Source organism: Caretta caretta, chromosome 14 (assembly GCF_965140235.1).
Source record: "Caretta caretta isolate rCarCar2 chromosome 14, rCarCar1.hap1, whole genome shotgun sequence".
Classification (NCBI taxonomy): Eukaryota; Metazoa; Chordata; order Testudines; family Cheloniidae; genus Caretta; species Caretta caretta.
The window spans coordinates 7,866,860-7,881,036 of NC_134219.1; the positions used below are offsets into that span (position 1 = coordinate 7,866,860).

Here is a 14,177-nt window from a genome sequence, read left to right on the forward strand (position 1 = left end):
CCAGAGGCTAGTGAAGATTAGAAAGAAAAAAAAACGCACTCGCGATGAAATGTTCTCCAAGCTCATGCTGTCCTCCCATACTGACAGAGCACAGACGAATGCGTGGAGGCAAATAATGTCAGAGTGCAGGAAAGCACAAAATGACCGGGAGGAGAGGTGGTGGGCTGAAGAGAGTAAGTGGCGGGCTGAAGAGAGTAAGTGGCGGGCTGAAGACAGGGCTGAAGCTCAAATGTGGCGGCAGCGTGATGAGAGGAGGCAGGATTCAATGCTGAGGCTGCTGGAGGACCAAACCAGTATGCGCCAGTGTATGGCTGAGCTGCAGCAAAGGCAGCTGGAGCACAGACTGCCACTGCAGCCCCTCTGTAACCAACCGCCCTCCTCCCCAAGTTCCATAGTCTCCACACCCAGACGCCCAAGAACGCGGTGGGGGGGCCTCCGGCCAACCAGCCACTCCACCACAGAGGATTGCCCAAAAAAAAGAAGGCTGGCATTCAATAAATTTTAAAGTTGTAAACTTTTAAAGTGCTGTGTGGCATTTTCCTTCCCTCCTCCACCACCCCTCCTGGGCTACCTTGGTAGTCATCCCCCTATTTGTGTGATGAATGAATAAAGAATGCATGAATGTGAAGCAACAATAACTTTATTGCCTCTGCAAGCGGTGATCGAAGGGAGGTGGGGAGGGTGGTTAGCTTACAGGGAAGTAGAGTGAACCAAGGGGCGGGGGGTTTTATCAAGGAGAAACAAACAGAACTTTCACACCGTAGCCTGGTCAGTCATGAAACTGGTTTTCAAAGCTTCTCTGATGCGTACCGCGCCCTCCTATGCTCTTCTAACCGCCCTGGTGTCTGGCTGCGTGTAACCAGCAGCCAGGCGATTTGCCTCAACCTCCCACCCCGCCATAAACGTCTCCCCCTTACTCTCACAGATATTGTGGAGCACACAGCAAGCAGTAATAACAGTGGGAATATTGGTTTCGCTGAGGTCTAAGCGAGTCAGTAAACTGCGCCAGTGCACCTTTAAACGTCCAAATGCACATTCTACCACCATTCTGCACTTGCTCAGCCTGTAATTGAACAGTTCCTGACTACTGTCCAGGCTGCCTGTGTACGGCTTCATGAGCCATGACATTAAGGGGTAGGCTGGGTCCCCAAGGATACATATAGGCATTTCAACATCCCCAACAGTTATTTTCTGGTCTGGGAATAAAGTCCCTTCCTGCAGCTTTTGAAACAGACCAGAGTTCCTGAAGATGCGAGTGTCATGTACCTTTCCCGGCCATCCCACGTTGATGTTGGTGAAACGTCCCTTGTGATCCACCAGAGCTTGCAGCACTATTGAAAAGTACCCCTTGCGGTTTATGTACTCGGCGGCTTGGTGCTCCGGTGCCAAGATAGGGATATGGGTTCCGTCTATGGCCCCACCACAGTTAGGGAATCCCATTGCAGCAAAGCCATCCACTATGACCTGCACATTTCCCAGGGTCACTACCCTTGATATCAGCAGATCTTAGATTGTGTGGGCTACTTGCATCACAGCAGCCCCAACAGTAGATTTGCCCACTCCAAATTGATTCCCAACTGACCGGTAGCTGTCTGGCGTTGCAAGCTTCCACAGGGCTATCGCCACACGCTTCTCGACTGTGAGGGCTGCTCTCATCTTGGTATTCATGCGTTTCAGGGCAGGGGAAAACAAGTCACAAAGTTCCATGAAAGTGCCCTTATGCATGCGAAAGTTTCGCAGCCACTGGGAATCGTCCCAGACCTGCAACACTATGCGGTCCCACCACTCTGTGCTTGTTTCCCGAGCCCAGAACCGGCGTTCCACAGCATGAACCTGCCCCATTCGCACCATGATGCATGCATTGGCAGGGCCCATGCTTTCAGAGAAATCTGTGTCCATGTCCTGATCACTCACGTGACCGCACTGATGTCGCCTCCTCGCCCGGTATCGCTCTGCCAGGCTCTGGTGCTGCATATACTGCTGGATAATGCGCGTGGTGTTTAATGTGCTCCTAATTGCCAAAGTGAGCTGAGCGGCCTCCATGCTTGCCTTGGTATGGCGTCCGCACAGAAAAAAGGCGCAGAACGATTGTCTGCCGTTGCTCTGACGGAGGGAGGGGTGACTGACGACATGGCTTACAGGGTTGGCTTCAGGGAGCTAAAATCAACAAAGGGGGTGGCTTTACATCAAGGAGTATTTCAGGCAGGACTTCACGGACGGTTCCAATAAGAAATGGTGCACCTAAGTTATTGTTCTTATTGGAACAAAGAGGTTAGCCTGGCCTCTGATTGATACATGGCTAGATTTACCTCGCTGCACCTTCCCTGTGAGTGACTGCAGTGTGACCTAGAGGAATGAGTCCCCTAGACGGGGGAGGAGGCAAATGAGTACAAAACAAATCTGGTCTATTTCTTGTTTTGATCCACTCCATCTATCTTTTACATCTTTGGCTGGCAGCAGACGGTGCAGAAGGACTGCATGCCATCCACATCTCATGGCTGCTCAGCAGAAGATGGTGCAGTAGGACTGCTAGCCATCCTCATCTCTTGCGTGCCCGGCAGAAGATGATGCAATAGGACTGCTAGCAATCCGTATCGCCTGCCCACTCACCATAAGACGGTTCAATAGGACTGACTGCAGGACTAAAGAGAATGACCTGGTCAAGTCACTCCAAATTTAGTCCCTGCGCCCATGTCTGCCCAGGCGCTCCCAGCCGACGTGGCCAGGAGCACCTCGGACATGATGATGACAGCTACCAGTCATATTGTACCGTCTGATGCCAGAAGGCAATGGGTTGCTGCTACTGTGTAGCAATGCCGTACCACGTCTGCCAGCACCCAGGAGACATACGGTGATGGTTACCTGAGTGGGCTCCATGCTTGCCGTGGTATGGCGTCTGCACAGGTAACTCAGGAAAAAAGGCACAAAACGATTGTCTGCCCTTGCTTTCACGGAGGGAGGGAGGGAGGGAATGGGGGTCTGACGATATGTACCCAGAACCACCCGCGACACTGTTTTAGCCACATCAGGCATTGGGATCTCAACCCAGAATTCCAATGGGCAGCGGAGACTGCGGGAACTGTGGGATAGCTGCCCACAGTGCAACACTCCGGCTGTCGACTCTAGCCTCGGTATTGTGGAAGCGCTCCGCCGAGTTAATGCACTTAGAGCATTTTCTGTGGGGAGACACACACTCGAATATATAAAACCGATTTCTAAAAAACCGACTTCTATAAATTCGACCTTATTCCGTAGTGTAGACATACCCTTAGAGTATATCTACACTACACCAGCACGGTGCTGCATCTATGCTACTGTAGTGTAGATGCTTCCTACATCCATGGAAGGGGTTTTTGTGTTGCTGTGTAGTTGATCCATCTCCCCGAGAGGTAGTAGCTAGCTTGATGAAAGAATTCTTCTACCAGTCTAGCTGCATCTACACAGGGGGTTAGGTTGGCCCAGCTGCATCACAAAGAGTGAAAACTTCTTCACAGTCCGGAGTGATGCAGCTCGATTGATCTAATTTTTAAGTGTAGATCTGGCCTTCTACAAAATATCTTGAACAGCTCTGAAACTTGCAGGGGGGGAAAAAAACACTCACCTAGGTTACAAAGGGAGAATCTCTTGCTGCCCTAAACAAACGCCTCCCACCAACTGCTGCAGAGTGTTCATGGGCGGTTCAACAGCTGCAGGGTTCTGCCCCAGAAGTGGCTGCATCTGTGATGCAAGAAGTGGTCCCTGTGTGAACAGGTGGGAAAGTCTTTCGGGCTGGAAGGAGCTAGCGTGTACAGGCTGGGATTTCCAAGGAGCCCACGGGAGTTCGGCCCCTAATTCCCTTGGGAGCCGCAGAAGGGATAAGGTGCCCATCTGGGTCCCCTGCTCCCCGCTGTGGGTTCAGGGGAGCAGAGGGAAGGGCCAGACCAAGCACCCAGCTCACCAGCCAGCTGTCTGGCTTCATGCAGCCTCCCCCTCCCTAAATGTCTCCTCGGCGACTTTTCTGCAGCCAGTTGACCTGGGTGCGTTGTCTGAGGCTGGCCCCAGCAGAGGGAAGCCCCGGAAGAGGAGGAGGAGTGTGGGGGGGGGGAGGGGGAATGACCAGTGGGGGTCAGGGACTCCCCCCGCAAGTACACGCTCCGACCACCCTGTGATTCCTCTCTCCTCCCTTCCAAGCCCCGCTGGGTCTCTCCCTCCCCTGCAGCGGCGGCGCCCCCACCCCCGGGGAAGGAGGATAAAACCCGGCGCTGGAGCCGCGGAGCGTTCACACGCGCCGCCGCTTGCCCAGGGGCCGGTCCGCGGGCCCCGCGCTGCCGCGTCTGAGCGCCGCCTCCTCGCCGGCGGCTGCCTGCGCGCCCCGGCCACCCCTGCTGCGGAGCCGGGCAGCGGGAAGGGGCCGGGAGCCTTGTTAAGTTCCGCGGAGCTCGGATCACAAGGCGGCGGCGGCGGCGAGGGAATCGTGGGGGTCGCCTGCTGCAGTCCAAAGGTAAGACCCGCTTTTCGTTCTCGTAATAGCCGGGGGTGGGGTGGTTGGCTGTGTGTGTGTGTGTGCAGGGGATGGGGAAAGGGCCATTGTGCAAACGCCCATGCACACGCAGATTTCACTGCCTGGAGGCAGAGGGGTGTTTGAAATGCACACACCAGCCCAGGCAGAAAATCCAAAGCACGGGGTCCCTCTGCCTCATGGTATTTGGAGATCAGCACATGGGGTTTTAAGGGAGAGCATCCTGGTCTACCCTGGGAAGAAAATACTGCCCTCATCCCCTATGCTCATCTGCACAGGGGTCTTTGGAGGGACCTCGCCCTCTTGATCTCAGCAGTGCGGAGAATGGCACTTTATCGCGAATGGAGAGGGAACTTTGAGTCCGTCCTTGAGGTTCAGTTATTTTGGGGCTCGGTGTTTGAAATATTTCCCTTGGCTTGATGATCCCGGGCAGCGTCTCTTTGCTCTGTGGTGTGAGCAGAGTCCAGGCTGAAAGCGGATTCTGCTCCGCCTGTACAATGTGCTTTTTCTTTTCCTCCTCCTCCTCTTTCTGGGAAAGCGCAAACTCTTAGCGGACCGATGGCAAGCATGAGCACTGGGGGAAGCCTCACAAAAGCCACTTCCCTTTCTCTGCCCTTTGCCCAGTGCCCACAGAGCAGCTGAGCCAGGACAAGTGTGTGTGGCAGGGGGAGTGGACAGCTGGGGGGAGAGGGGGATAGAGATGCAGATTGTGATGGGATGGAAAACTGGGGCAAATGAAGGAAGTTGAGGCACAACCTGCAGTATCTACTACTCCAGTATGCAGAGGTGTAATGGCAGGCCACCTTTTTGCCTCTCCTCCCCATGTGATATAAGACTTCATCTGAACCACAGCTAACTGTGAAAACCAAATCCACCTGAGAATCATAGAATCATAGAATATAAGGGTTGGAAGGGACCCCAGAAGGTCATCTAGTCCAACCCCCTGCTCGAAGCAGGACCAATTCCCAGTTAAATCATCCCAGCCAGGGCTTTGTCAAGCCTGACCTTAAAAACCTCTAAGGAAGGAGATTCTACCACCTCCCTAGGTAACGCATTCCAGTGTTTCACCACCCTCTTAGTGAAAAAGTTTTTCCTAATATCCAATCTAAACCTCCCCCACTGCAGCTTGAGACCATTACTCCTCGTTCTGTCATCTGATACCATTGAGAACAGTCTAGAATGAATCACTGTGTTATAACAGGTGGAACGCTTTTGTCCCCCTCTATTCCAGCCCTGCCAGTTTGATGGGTGGGAAGGTGTTAGCATGTGACACAGCATCAGGGACAGAGCGATGGGGGAGGAAGGGTGTTAAGAAGCAGTATAAATATAACACTGTGGGCAAGACAACAGCAACAGCACCTTGCAACAACAGGCAGCTTCAGTGTGATGGTAACAAATGCAGCGTTATAGAACACGGGCGGCTGGAACAATCGAGAGCGTACAGGGTCCCTACAGGAAAACACTCCTTCGAGATCAGGTTTCTTCTGTGGCTTTGATAGACATTAACGACTCATGCTGATGAGAGGCTAATTGCCCTGTTCGCCACTGGTTGGCCAACCATTGTCTAGTAACTACCAAATGCATTGCCATTTCTTCTCATTGTCAGACATGAGCTCATATTTAAAACACCCAGCTACAAAATACTGCATCAAATAGGGCCAGGCTGCAACAAAGAAGGTCAGATGAATGAGGGGCAATCACAATGGTATGTGATTTATGTTACTTAATTTGATGTGTAGCGGGGTGGTTACCTGCTCCTGCCCTGTGGGGCTTAAAAGCCAGCCCTTGGAGAGACCCAGGGCTGAGGGCAAGAAAAACTAGGCTGATTGGGGAAATGGCCGCAGCTGGGTCTATAAAGGGGCTGCTAGGCTGAAGCTTAGCCAGAGTCTCTCTCTGTGTTCAGAGAGGGAAGGGCCTGACTGCAGGGACCTGAGGGAATACCTAGATTGGAGCAGGGCTGAGGGGGAAAGGCCAGGGGAGAAGGGGAACTCCGGCCTGGAAACCCCCAGGCTGTGAGGCCTGATTAGGGCCTATTAGGTACTGGGTTGCAAGGGGGCAGTCCACGGGTAGACAGAGGCAGCAGGTGTAAACCCCCTTGCCTGTGATGAGTGACTGATACACTGTAGTCTGCCCCGGGGAGTGGGGCTAAACAATGACTGGCAGTAGCCAAGACTGAGGCGAGGTGGGAGTAGTGGGTGGGGGTTCCCCGGGGAGGGGAGACCCTCAGGGACTGTTGGGATTTACTGCCAGTGGGAGGAGGCACCAGGTCCTGGGAGGGACTGGGGCCGGCGGTAAGGGAGATCACCAGACAGCAGAGGGCGCTCCAGAGGCAGATGAGCTAATTCCCAAGGACAGCCAGCGGGAGGCACCGCTGGGTGAGTCCAGCTCTATTACAGGTGTAAAAGCCAGAAAGCTTAAAGACATTCATCTAAAATAATTTCTTGGGCTCTCTAGGAGGTGCAGTGTTGGTCTGCATATCAAAGCTGATCTTAGGCGAGCCTAGGGCCTCCTATACCTGCCCATGAGAGTCAAACACTTACATGATCTAATTGTTTCTTTCCTACTAGTTTTGGTGAAAAAATGATCTCGAGAATTAATTCATTTTGAGGGAATTCTCTGTGATGCTGAGAGAAAGGGGTGTGATGATTGGATAAAGGCTATGGAAGTCTTATCTCATTAGCTGTTACTTTTCAGCAGGCCTAAAGTATAAAGACAGGAGGTGTAGCTTGTCCTAACTGGTCTATGCACAGTGTTTGTATTCGTATAACTGTGTGATTTTTTTTTTTTAACTTATACCCTCATGTGGACAATGTGTATAAAAATGCTTTACATGGGTATAATTTATTCCCCTTCTGATATGAGGAATAATCACCCGTATCCGCACTTTTGTACTGATATAATTGCATCTGCACTATGGGGTTGTACCACTTTAGCTATGCCATTATAGTTAAAGTGGTACGACGTGTGTGTGTGTGGACAAGGCCATGTTTGAGAAGTCCTGTGCCAGCAGGGCTGTGTAGACTTTAACACATGCTAAACTGATTAAGTTAAAGGTTAGGCTCTCCCCCACTTTTAATCTCAACCAGTTTAACATGAGTAACAAGCAGTGTGGGGTCTTATCTACACTGAATTGTCAAATATGTCAGAATGTGCTAATGTATTCTAACAACATCCCTTTTAACCTAGTCTGGACAGGGCCAGAATACTGAAGTGCCTCCCAAGCCTCAGAGTTGTCCTTTTTAATTCTTAACAAAATGAGATGCTGGGCTCTAGTTAATGAAGAGGTGATTTGTGATGAAATAAGAGAGAGCGGCCTCAGAAGCTGTACATGTTTTTATGTTTTGTTTTTTCCAAACAGCTGTAATTACTACTTCTTGGCAGGTTTCAGAGTAACAGCCGTGTTAGTCTGTATTCGCAAAAAGAAAAGGAGGACTTGTGGCACCTTAGAGACTAACCAATTTATCTGAGCATAAGCTTTCGTGAGCTACAGACCACTTCATCGGATGCATCCAGTGCCTGGATTGTGCTGTCTTTTATCACACTAAACACTTACAGTCTTCAGTGAAAATTTGGCTGTAGGATTGATCCCAAAAGAGATCGTTTGTGATTTAGACTGGTTAGGAGCTTTAACTCCTGTAGCTGTAGAATTCCATTGATCCTGCAGGATGAATACCATTGACTAACACTGAGTTTCTGTTTAAAAAGAACTGTGCTCCTTCCTGCAGGACAAGTGAAGTGTTAAATCCCTGGGACTATACAACTCTTCCCTCACTTGTTCAATTTGTGTTGGTGGCTCAGTTATTGGAATGTGCCGGCTAATAAACTCCCCCACTAAATTTTAAATCTATTAATGAGTTTATTAGCTCTCTGCTTTTGTTTTTTCTCATCCTTTCTCTGTAAGTAAGGACATTTATTTGCACTTTCGTTTTCTATATCCCAGTCTTATTGGCTTCAACTTGTTAAGCTTGTAAAGTCATTAAAAGAAAATAGGAGTTGGTCAAGTGATTGGTCAACTCTGCTAACAAAACAATTTGCCATTTATACTGAGTTTCCTTGACTAAGAGCTTTTGCGCCAGATTCTCAACTTAGGTAAATTGTTGAGCTCCACTGCAGTCAACGGAGCCTCAACAATCTATGCCAGCTGGGGATTTGGCCCCTTGACTTTAGAATCTCAGTTCTATCACTCCACCAAAGTCAGCCCATGCTTCTCAAGTCTGTATGGGAAGGGTATGTGTGTATTGGGTTGTTTTCCTGAGGCTTTGCCCACTGGGGAGAAAAATAAAACTTTCAGATTCATTGAATCGCTGTAGAACCAGCAATGCTAACCCTCAAAGCTTGTACCTTCCACCAACAGAAGTTGGTCCAAAAAAAGAGAATAACTCCTCTGTCTTGTCTCAGAGCTAACACTGAGTCACAGCAATAAAGAAGTCTTGATATGAAAAAGTGAGGTGCCGTGGGATATAAACCCTATGGTACCCGGGAAAATGAGAGGTTCTAGACAACATGCAGCAGGAGAAGATCATGTGAATCCAAGTGACACCTGACCTGCTTGTTAAATGAAGTATAAACAAAAATATTTGGCCATGTGTTGCCGTATGAACAAGTGAACTGAGACATGGAATCTGTCTTCTCTTCTGTAAACAGTGGTTATTTAAATTCGCTGGAAGTATTGTGAGCTATAAAAGCTGGTATTTTAGCCAACATGTCAGTTAGCGAGAGGGGATTTTGCATTCAGAGGACTGCTGACTAGTTCAACATTTTGAAAACTCTCAACCCCTTAAGGTTGACATTTTTAGCATTTTTGCCATCATGTTTTTCAGACCCAGCGGAGACCCCCTTCTTCTAACCTAAATACAATTGAACCATTCTCCAGTGAGCAGCAACGGGGAACTTGTTTGCTTTGTATGTAGCTCTTGTCTGGTTTGCCACAATGCTGCCCTCACTAATGCTAACCATTCATTCCCCCCAGCACCGTGCCTTCCTGAGAGGTGGTTAGCAGTTCTTTCCATCAAAAAGCACAGTGAGGAAACTAAGTACCCCCAATTTTGGCAGGTGTGTTAAAAGCCAATTTTTTTTAAAGTCGCTATATGTCTTTGTAAGGGGTAACCGTGGGAGCGAATTATCTGACACTCCGAAGAAAGCCCTGCTGAAGGAATATTAACATATTCGCCCTCTTTTGATGAAGTGCCCTTTGTTTCCATGTTTTCCTTTTGAATTCACAAAGAACATTAGTTGTTAAAATTAAACCAAAATATGTGCTGTTGTTTTTTGGGTGGGGCTGCTTCCTGCTGTTGCATCGTGACTTATGTTGAAATCAAGTCCACTACAATCACTTTCTACATCAACTGTGCTCTAACTAGGTGAGGAGAATAATGGAATAGTTTCCAGGCCCATAACCTACACAGCAGGCAAAGGGTACAGACTGTAGTTGAGGAAGAGGATGAGAAAGTTGCTTTTTACTAATGACTGCTCTTACTTTCATCTTTGGGGCAGGAACTGTCTTTTTTGTTCTGTTTGTGCAGTGCCTAGCACAATGTGGTCCTGATACATGACAGGGACTCCTAGGAACAACAATAATACAAATAATAAGTAATAACAATAATCCACTGCCAAGTCCACCAAGGAGCTGATATGGTAGTGAAGGATCCGCTGGTCAGAAGGGAGCCTTGGTTGCATTCCCTTCCCTCCAGCCACACTCCTTATACTGATAGTGGGGCATGGGATAGGAGCCACTGCACTGGGGGCGGGTCTGCACTGGAAAGTGACATCGACGTATCTACATCTCTCAGGGGTGTGAAAAATCCACGCTCCTGAGAGACCCAGCTAAGCCAACCTTGAACCCCCATTGTAGACTGCTGTGGCCTCTCGGGGAGGTGGATTAGCTACAGTGATGGGAGAACCTGGCCCTTTGCTGGAGTGAGTGTCTATACTGAAGCGCTACAGTGCTGCATCCTTTTAAATGTAGACATGGCTGGGTTGGCACCACGGCTGGTCATAGCCAGTTAGAGCTCCTTTAGCAGTGTAAATGCCCTCTGGAAGAAATCCCACCCATCTTTCTCATGCACATCTCTCCATTGACTTGAGCGAGAATATTTGCATGAGCAAGGCTTGGCTCTGGGGGCTTTCTGGGATTGTTAAACATGCAGAATAAGAATGAGCAGGTTCCTGAAGAGCCTTTCCCTTTATCTGCCAGCGCCTGATACACAGCTGTTCTGCTTGATGGCCAGGAATCAGACAAGTTTTTATATGTTTATTTCTCCAATTCCTTGTAGCTTTACTGTAGCTGTTGAATATATTCATTGAGCTGAATGAATCCCCATCTGGCACAGTCCATACCAGGAAACTTGCAGCTTCAGCTTCAACTTTGGAATGTAAGATAAAGAAGGGAAATAACTTATTGACCTACCGTAGAATTTGCAATGTATCAACAGACTACTATCTACACACCTATATAGTAATACTTTTTGCCACAGAATTGACTGAAATAGAATAAATACTAAGAATCTTTTCATAACCCACACAAATAAGACATAGGTTTAGGGTGACCAGATGTTCCAATATTATTATGTTGCAATCTTAGTTTTCCCCTGCACACCTGCTAGTTAGGAAAGAGCGGGAGATGACATCCATAGTAAAAGTGAATGGTGCAATATTAAACATTCTTCTCCAAATGGCCTTCAGCTCAGTGTGAAAAGCATCTTCTTTAATGAGTGCTTTGCCGCAGTTACAGAGATGGCACAAGTACTTTTGCCAAATTGTGTCCTTGTTGTATTGGGTTGGCCTGAAGTTTTACATAGTGGATTCACCAGAAACTAGTTAGGCATTGATTTCCTGAGAGTTTAGCATTGTGACTCAGCTGATGGAATAATATGTTGCTGTAGAGGAGAGAAGTGTGACCTCGGGTCAGGATTCTCACGTCTTTGGCAAGCAGGGGGAAGGGAGGTGAGCATGCTGTGTATGCCAGTTGGCTAGCAGTGAACCACGTTGCAATCCATCTGCATGGCATGGAAGTGCTTGTACAGAGGGTCCTGCTGTCTAGTAGCTGTAGCGCTGGGATCTGGGAGGAGCATTCAGAATGAAAAGCACAAGATGGGAAAGTACCCTTCCATCAAGGATTTGCACTTAGCAGGCCAGAGGAGGAGGTGGGAAATTCATCAGCACAAGTGGGATTTAACTGGCCAGAGGAAGGAAAATGGAGAGTAGGGGTAGGAGCAGGATTTCTCGGTGTGATGCCCGAAGAAGGCATGTTCATACCAGGCGCTGCAGGAAAGGAGCAAGAAAAAGTCAGGCTTGCCAAATGTTCTCATCACTCTTTTTGCCAAAGCGTCTGCCGGGCGTGTGAATGAGGTCAGCCCTTGTGAGCCAACCGTCCGGCCGAAGGATGGGAACAGATTTGTCTTCGCTTCTCGCTGGGCTGGAATGATTTGTTTGTGCTAGCTCAGCCCCACAGTTTCTGATCAGCTTAGGTCCCCTCCTCTCTCCACAGCCATTTGCCTGAAGATCAATGACCCTGAACAGGCAGGTTCTTCTGAAATCTTGACATTCAGGTTGTACTCAAAATGCGCTCGGTGTTTTCCAAGCACAGAGAGCAAAGGTCTGGGTGGTGACCGGCACACGCCATGCTAGAGCTAGCCGTCGAGGGTTTGCTTTTTTTAAAAAATGGGTTTATTTTTGTTATGCAAACTTAACGTTAGGGTTTCTTTGGTTTTTGTTTGCTTTGGGGTGGCACTTGTTGGGACTGACACGAGGGAGGGTGATGGTGGGAAGGGGTGTGGGAAAAGAGAGGGGGATAGAAGGCACTGTGTAGAAGGGGAGTGAGGCTGGGAAGCTGAAGGGGGCACGGATAGGGGGCAGGGTGAAGAGGGAACAACCAGTGGCAATCGAGCAAATAAGGAAAAGATGCTCTATGTTCAAGTTTCAGAGCTGAATGAAAGATGCTGTCAGGAGGCTGCAGAGGCTCTTCTGCTGCTCCTCATCTGGAGGGAGGGATACTGGGGCTTGGTGTCCTGGTTGGGTCCCTCTGCAGCCAATGCAGGGAGCTGGAAGGCCTTAACTCACACCCTGCACCCTCCTCTATAACCAGTGCTGGCTGTTGCCTGCAAACTCCTCTTGGATGCTGCTGCTGTTCTCCAGGTGGAAGATTCAAGGGAGGGTGGGGGGCATGGCTTGTTATCCTGTGCAGGTCCCTTTGGGTCTGGAGGGAAGGGTGGACAAAGGCCCTGTCCCTCCATTGCAGATGGTGCTGTGTATTCTGGGGGATGTGAAAATTTCCAAAGTCCACTCCCTGATTTTAATCATTCATTATTTGCATCAGGGTCGCAGGTAAAGACCTGCACCAAGATTGAGGCTCCATTGTGCTAGGCACGGTATAGATGGTCCCTGCTGCAAAGAGCTTACTGTATAAATAGGTAAAACAGAGAAAGAATGGGGGAGGAGCACAAAGAGGGGAAGTGGGTGTGGGAGGTTAAGTTTTAAGGTATAGAATTGTAGATGTGTTGGGAATGGCAACAGACTCCTCTGCATTTCTGCAAGGATTTTCCTATTGTCTCCTGAGACATTAGCAGTTCAGCCCAGGAGGTTGTAATGAATCTTGCTGAAGTCATAGGAAGCACAGAGTTTGAATACATCAAAAGAGCCGTGGTACATTTGTCTGTCTATGCTTCAAAATCGCACTCAGACTGGATAACCGATGATGGCAATTAGGATGCGTTCCAGGGAAAGTTAATTGGGGACATGAAGCAAAACGAGAGGGAGGAATCCTCACCAAATGATGAGTCTAGACTCCTGTCATAATCAGGATAATGTTAAGGCTGGGTTTTTAGGGCTATATTCTATTGCAATCTGAGTGGCCCCATACCCAACTGCTTTAGAAAAAGCCATAAGGAAACAAAGGTTGTTCTTGGCAAGTTGATTTTAGTGTAGATGGCTAATGCCCATGAGTTGCTAAGCTGCTTGTCTGAAGTGTGTATACCGAAGTCAGTCTCTGGTTTATTTAGGATTCCGTTTCCATGCTCAGTGGGTTTGTGGCAAGGCTGGTTTCTAAGTGGCGAAAGGGGATGTAATTTGCTGTTGGGCTGACTACTAACAGCAGCATCTGCAGGGTGCTGCTCCGTGGTAGCAATTGTCTTTAATAAGGCAGGCTGGCTAGGTCTCTGAGTCCCTCTGCACACACACAATGCATTGTCTGCAGCGATCACTGCTCAGAGATGGATGGAGATGGTTCTCTGGGGATTTCTTTTCAGGCTCATCTTGCTTGCTTTCACTTGTCACATGGAAAGGGAGGCCCACTTTGCAAAATGTAATCCACATCAATGTTCCCAAGCAGGAGCTCCCCATGGTGTGGGGAGAACTCTGTCTATTAATCATAAGCTGTCCTGTTTTAAAACCCCTGCTACACAGGCGTCTTTACTTGTGTGTGCTGCCTGGAATGTAAGAACTCGAGAGAGGAGTGAGGTGGAATTTCTAATTTGGCTCTTGGGGTTGTTCCCACCACCCCCACTTCTGCTTAATTTAACTCCAGCTGTCATGTCACTGTAGCTCTGTCTGTAGCTCCCTAGCTGCATCAAGCACTCAAAGAAAAGGGCAGAAAGGGGAAATGTTGGTCAAGAGCCTAATCTTCTACTTACCTACCAATGCATTTGCTACAAATCAGAATAATCCTGGAGCATGGAGAGTCCTT

At 48.9% G+C, this 14,177-nt stretch overlaps 1 protein-coding gene across 2 annotated transcripts in view; it reads left to right on the forward strand.

Moving 5' to 3' along the window:
• Nucleotides 1–4,302: 4,302 nt before the first annotated feature.
• The window catches only part of CACNG5 (calcium voltage-gated channel auxiliary subunit gamma 5), a 29,370-nt gene continuing 19,495 nt past the window's right edge, over nt 4,303–14,177 (forward strand). The window contains exon 1 of one of the 2 annotated variants that reach the window (XM_048818240.2): nt 4,303–4,480. The gene's annotated coding sequence lies outside the window, so the exon portion shown is untranslated. Of the gene's footprint in view, nt 4,481–6,184; nt 6,204–14,177 lie in introns of those variants that run through there. The other variant, XM_075119211.1, reaches the window with a different exon arrangement.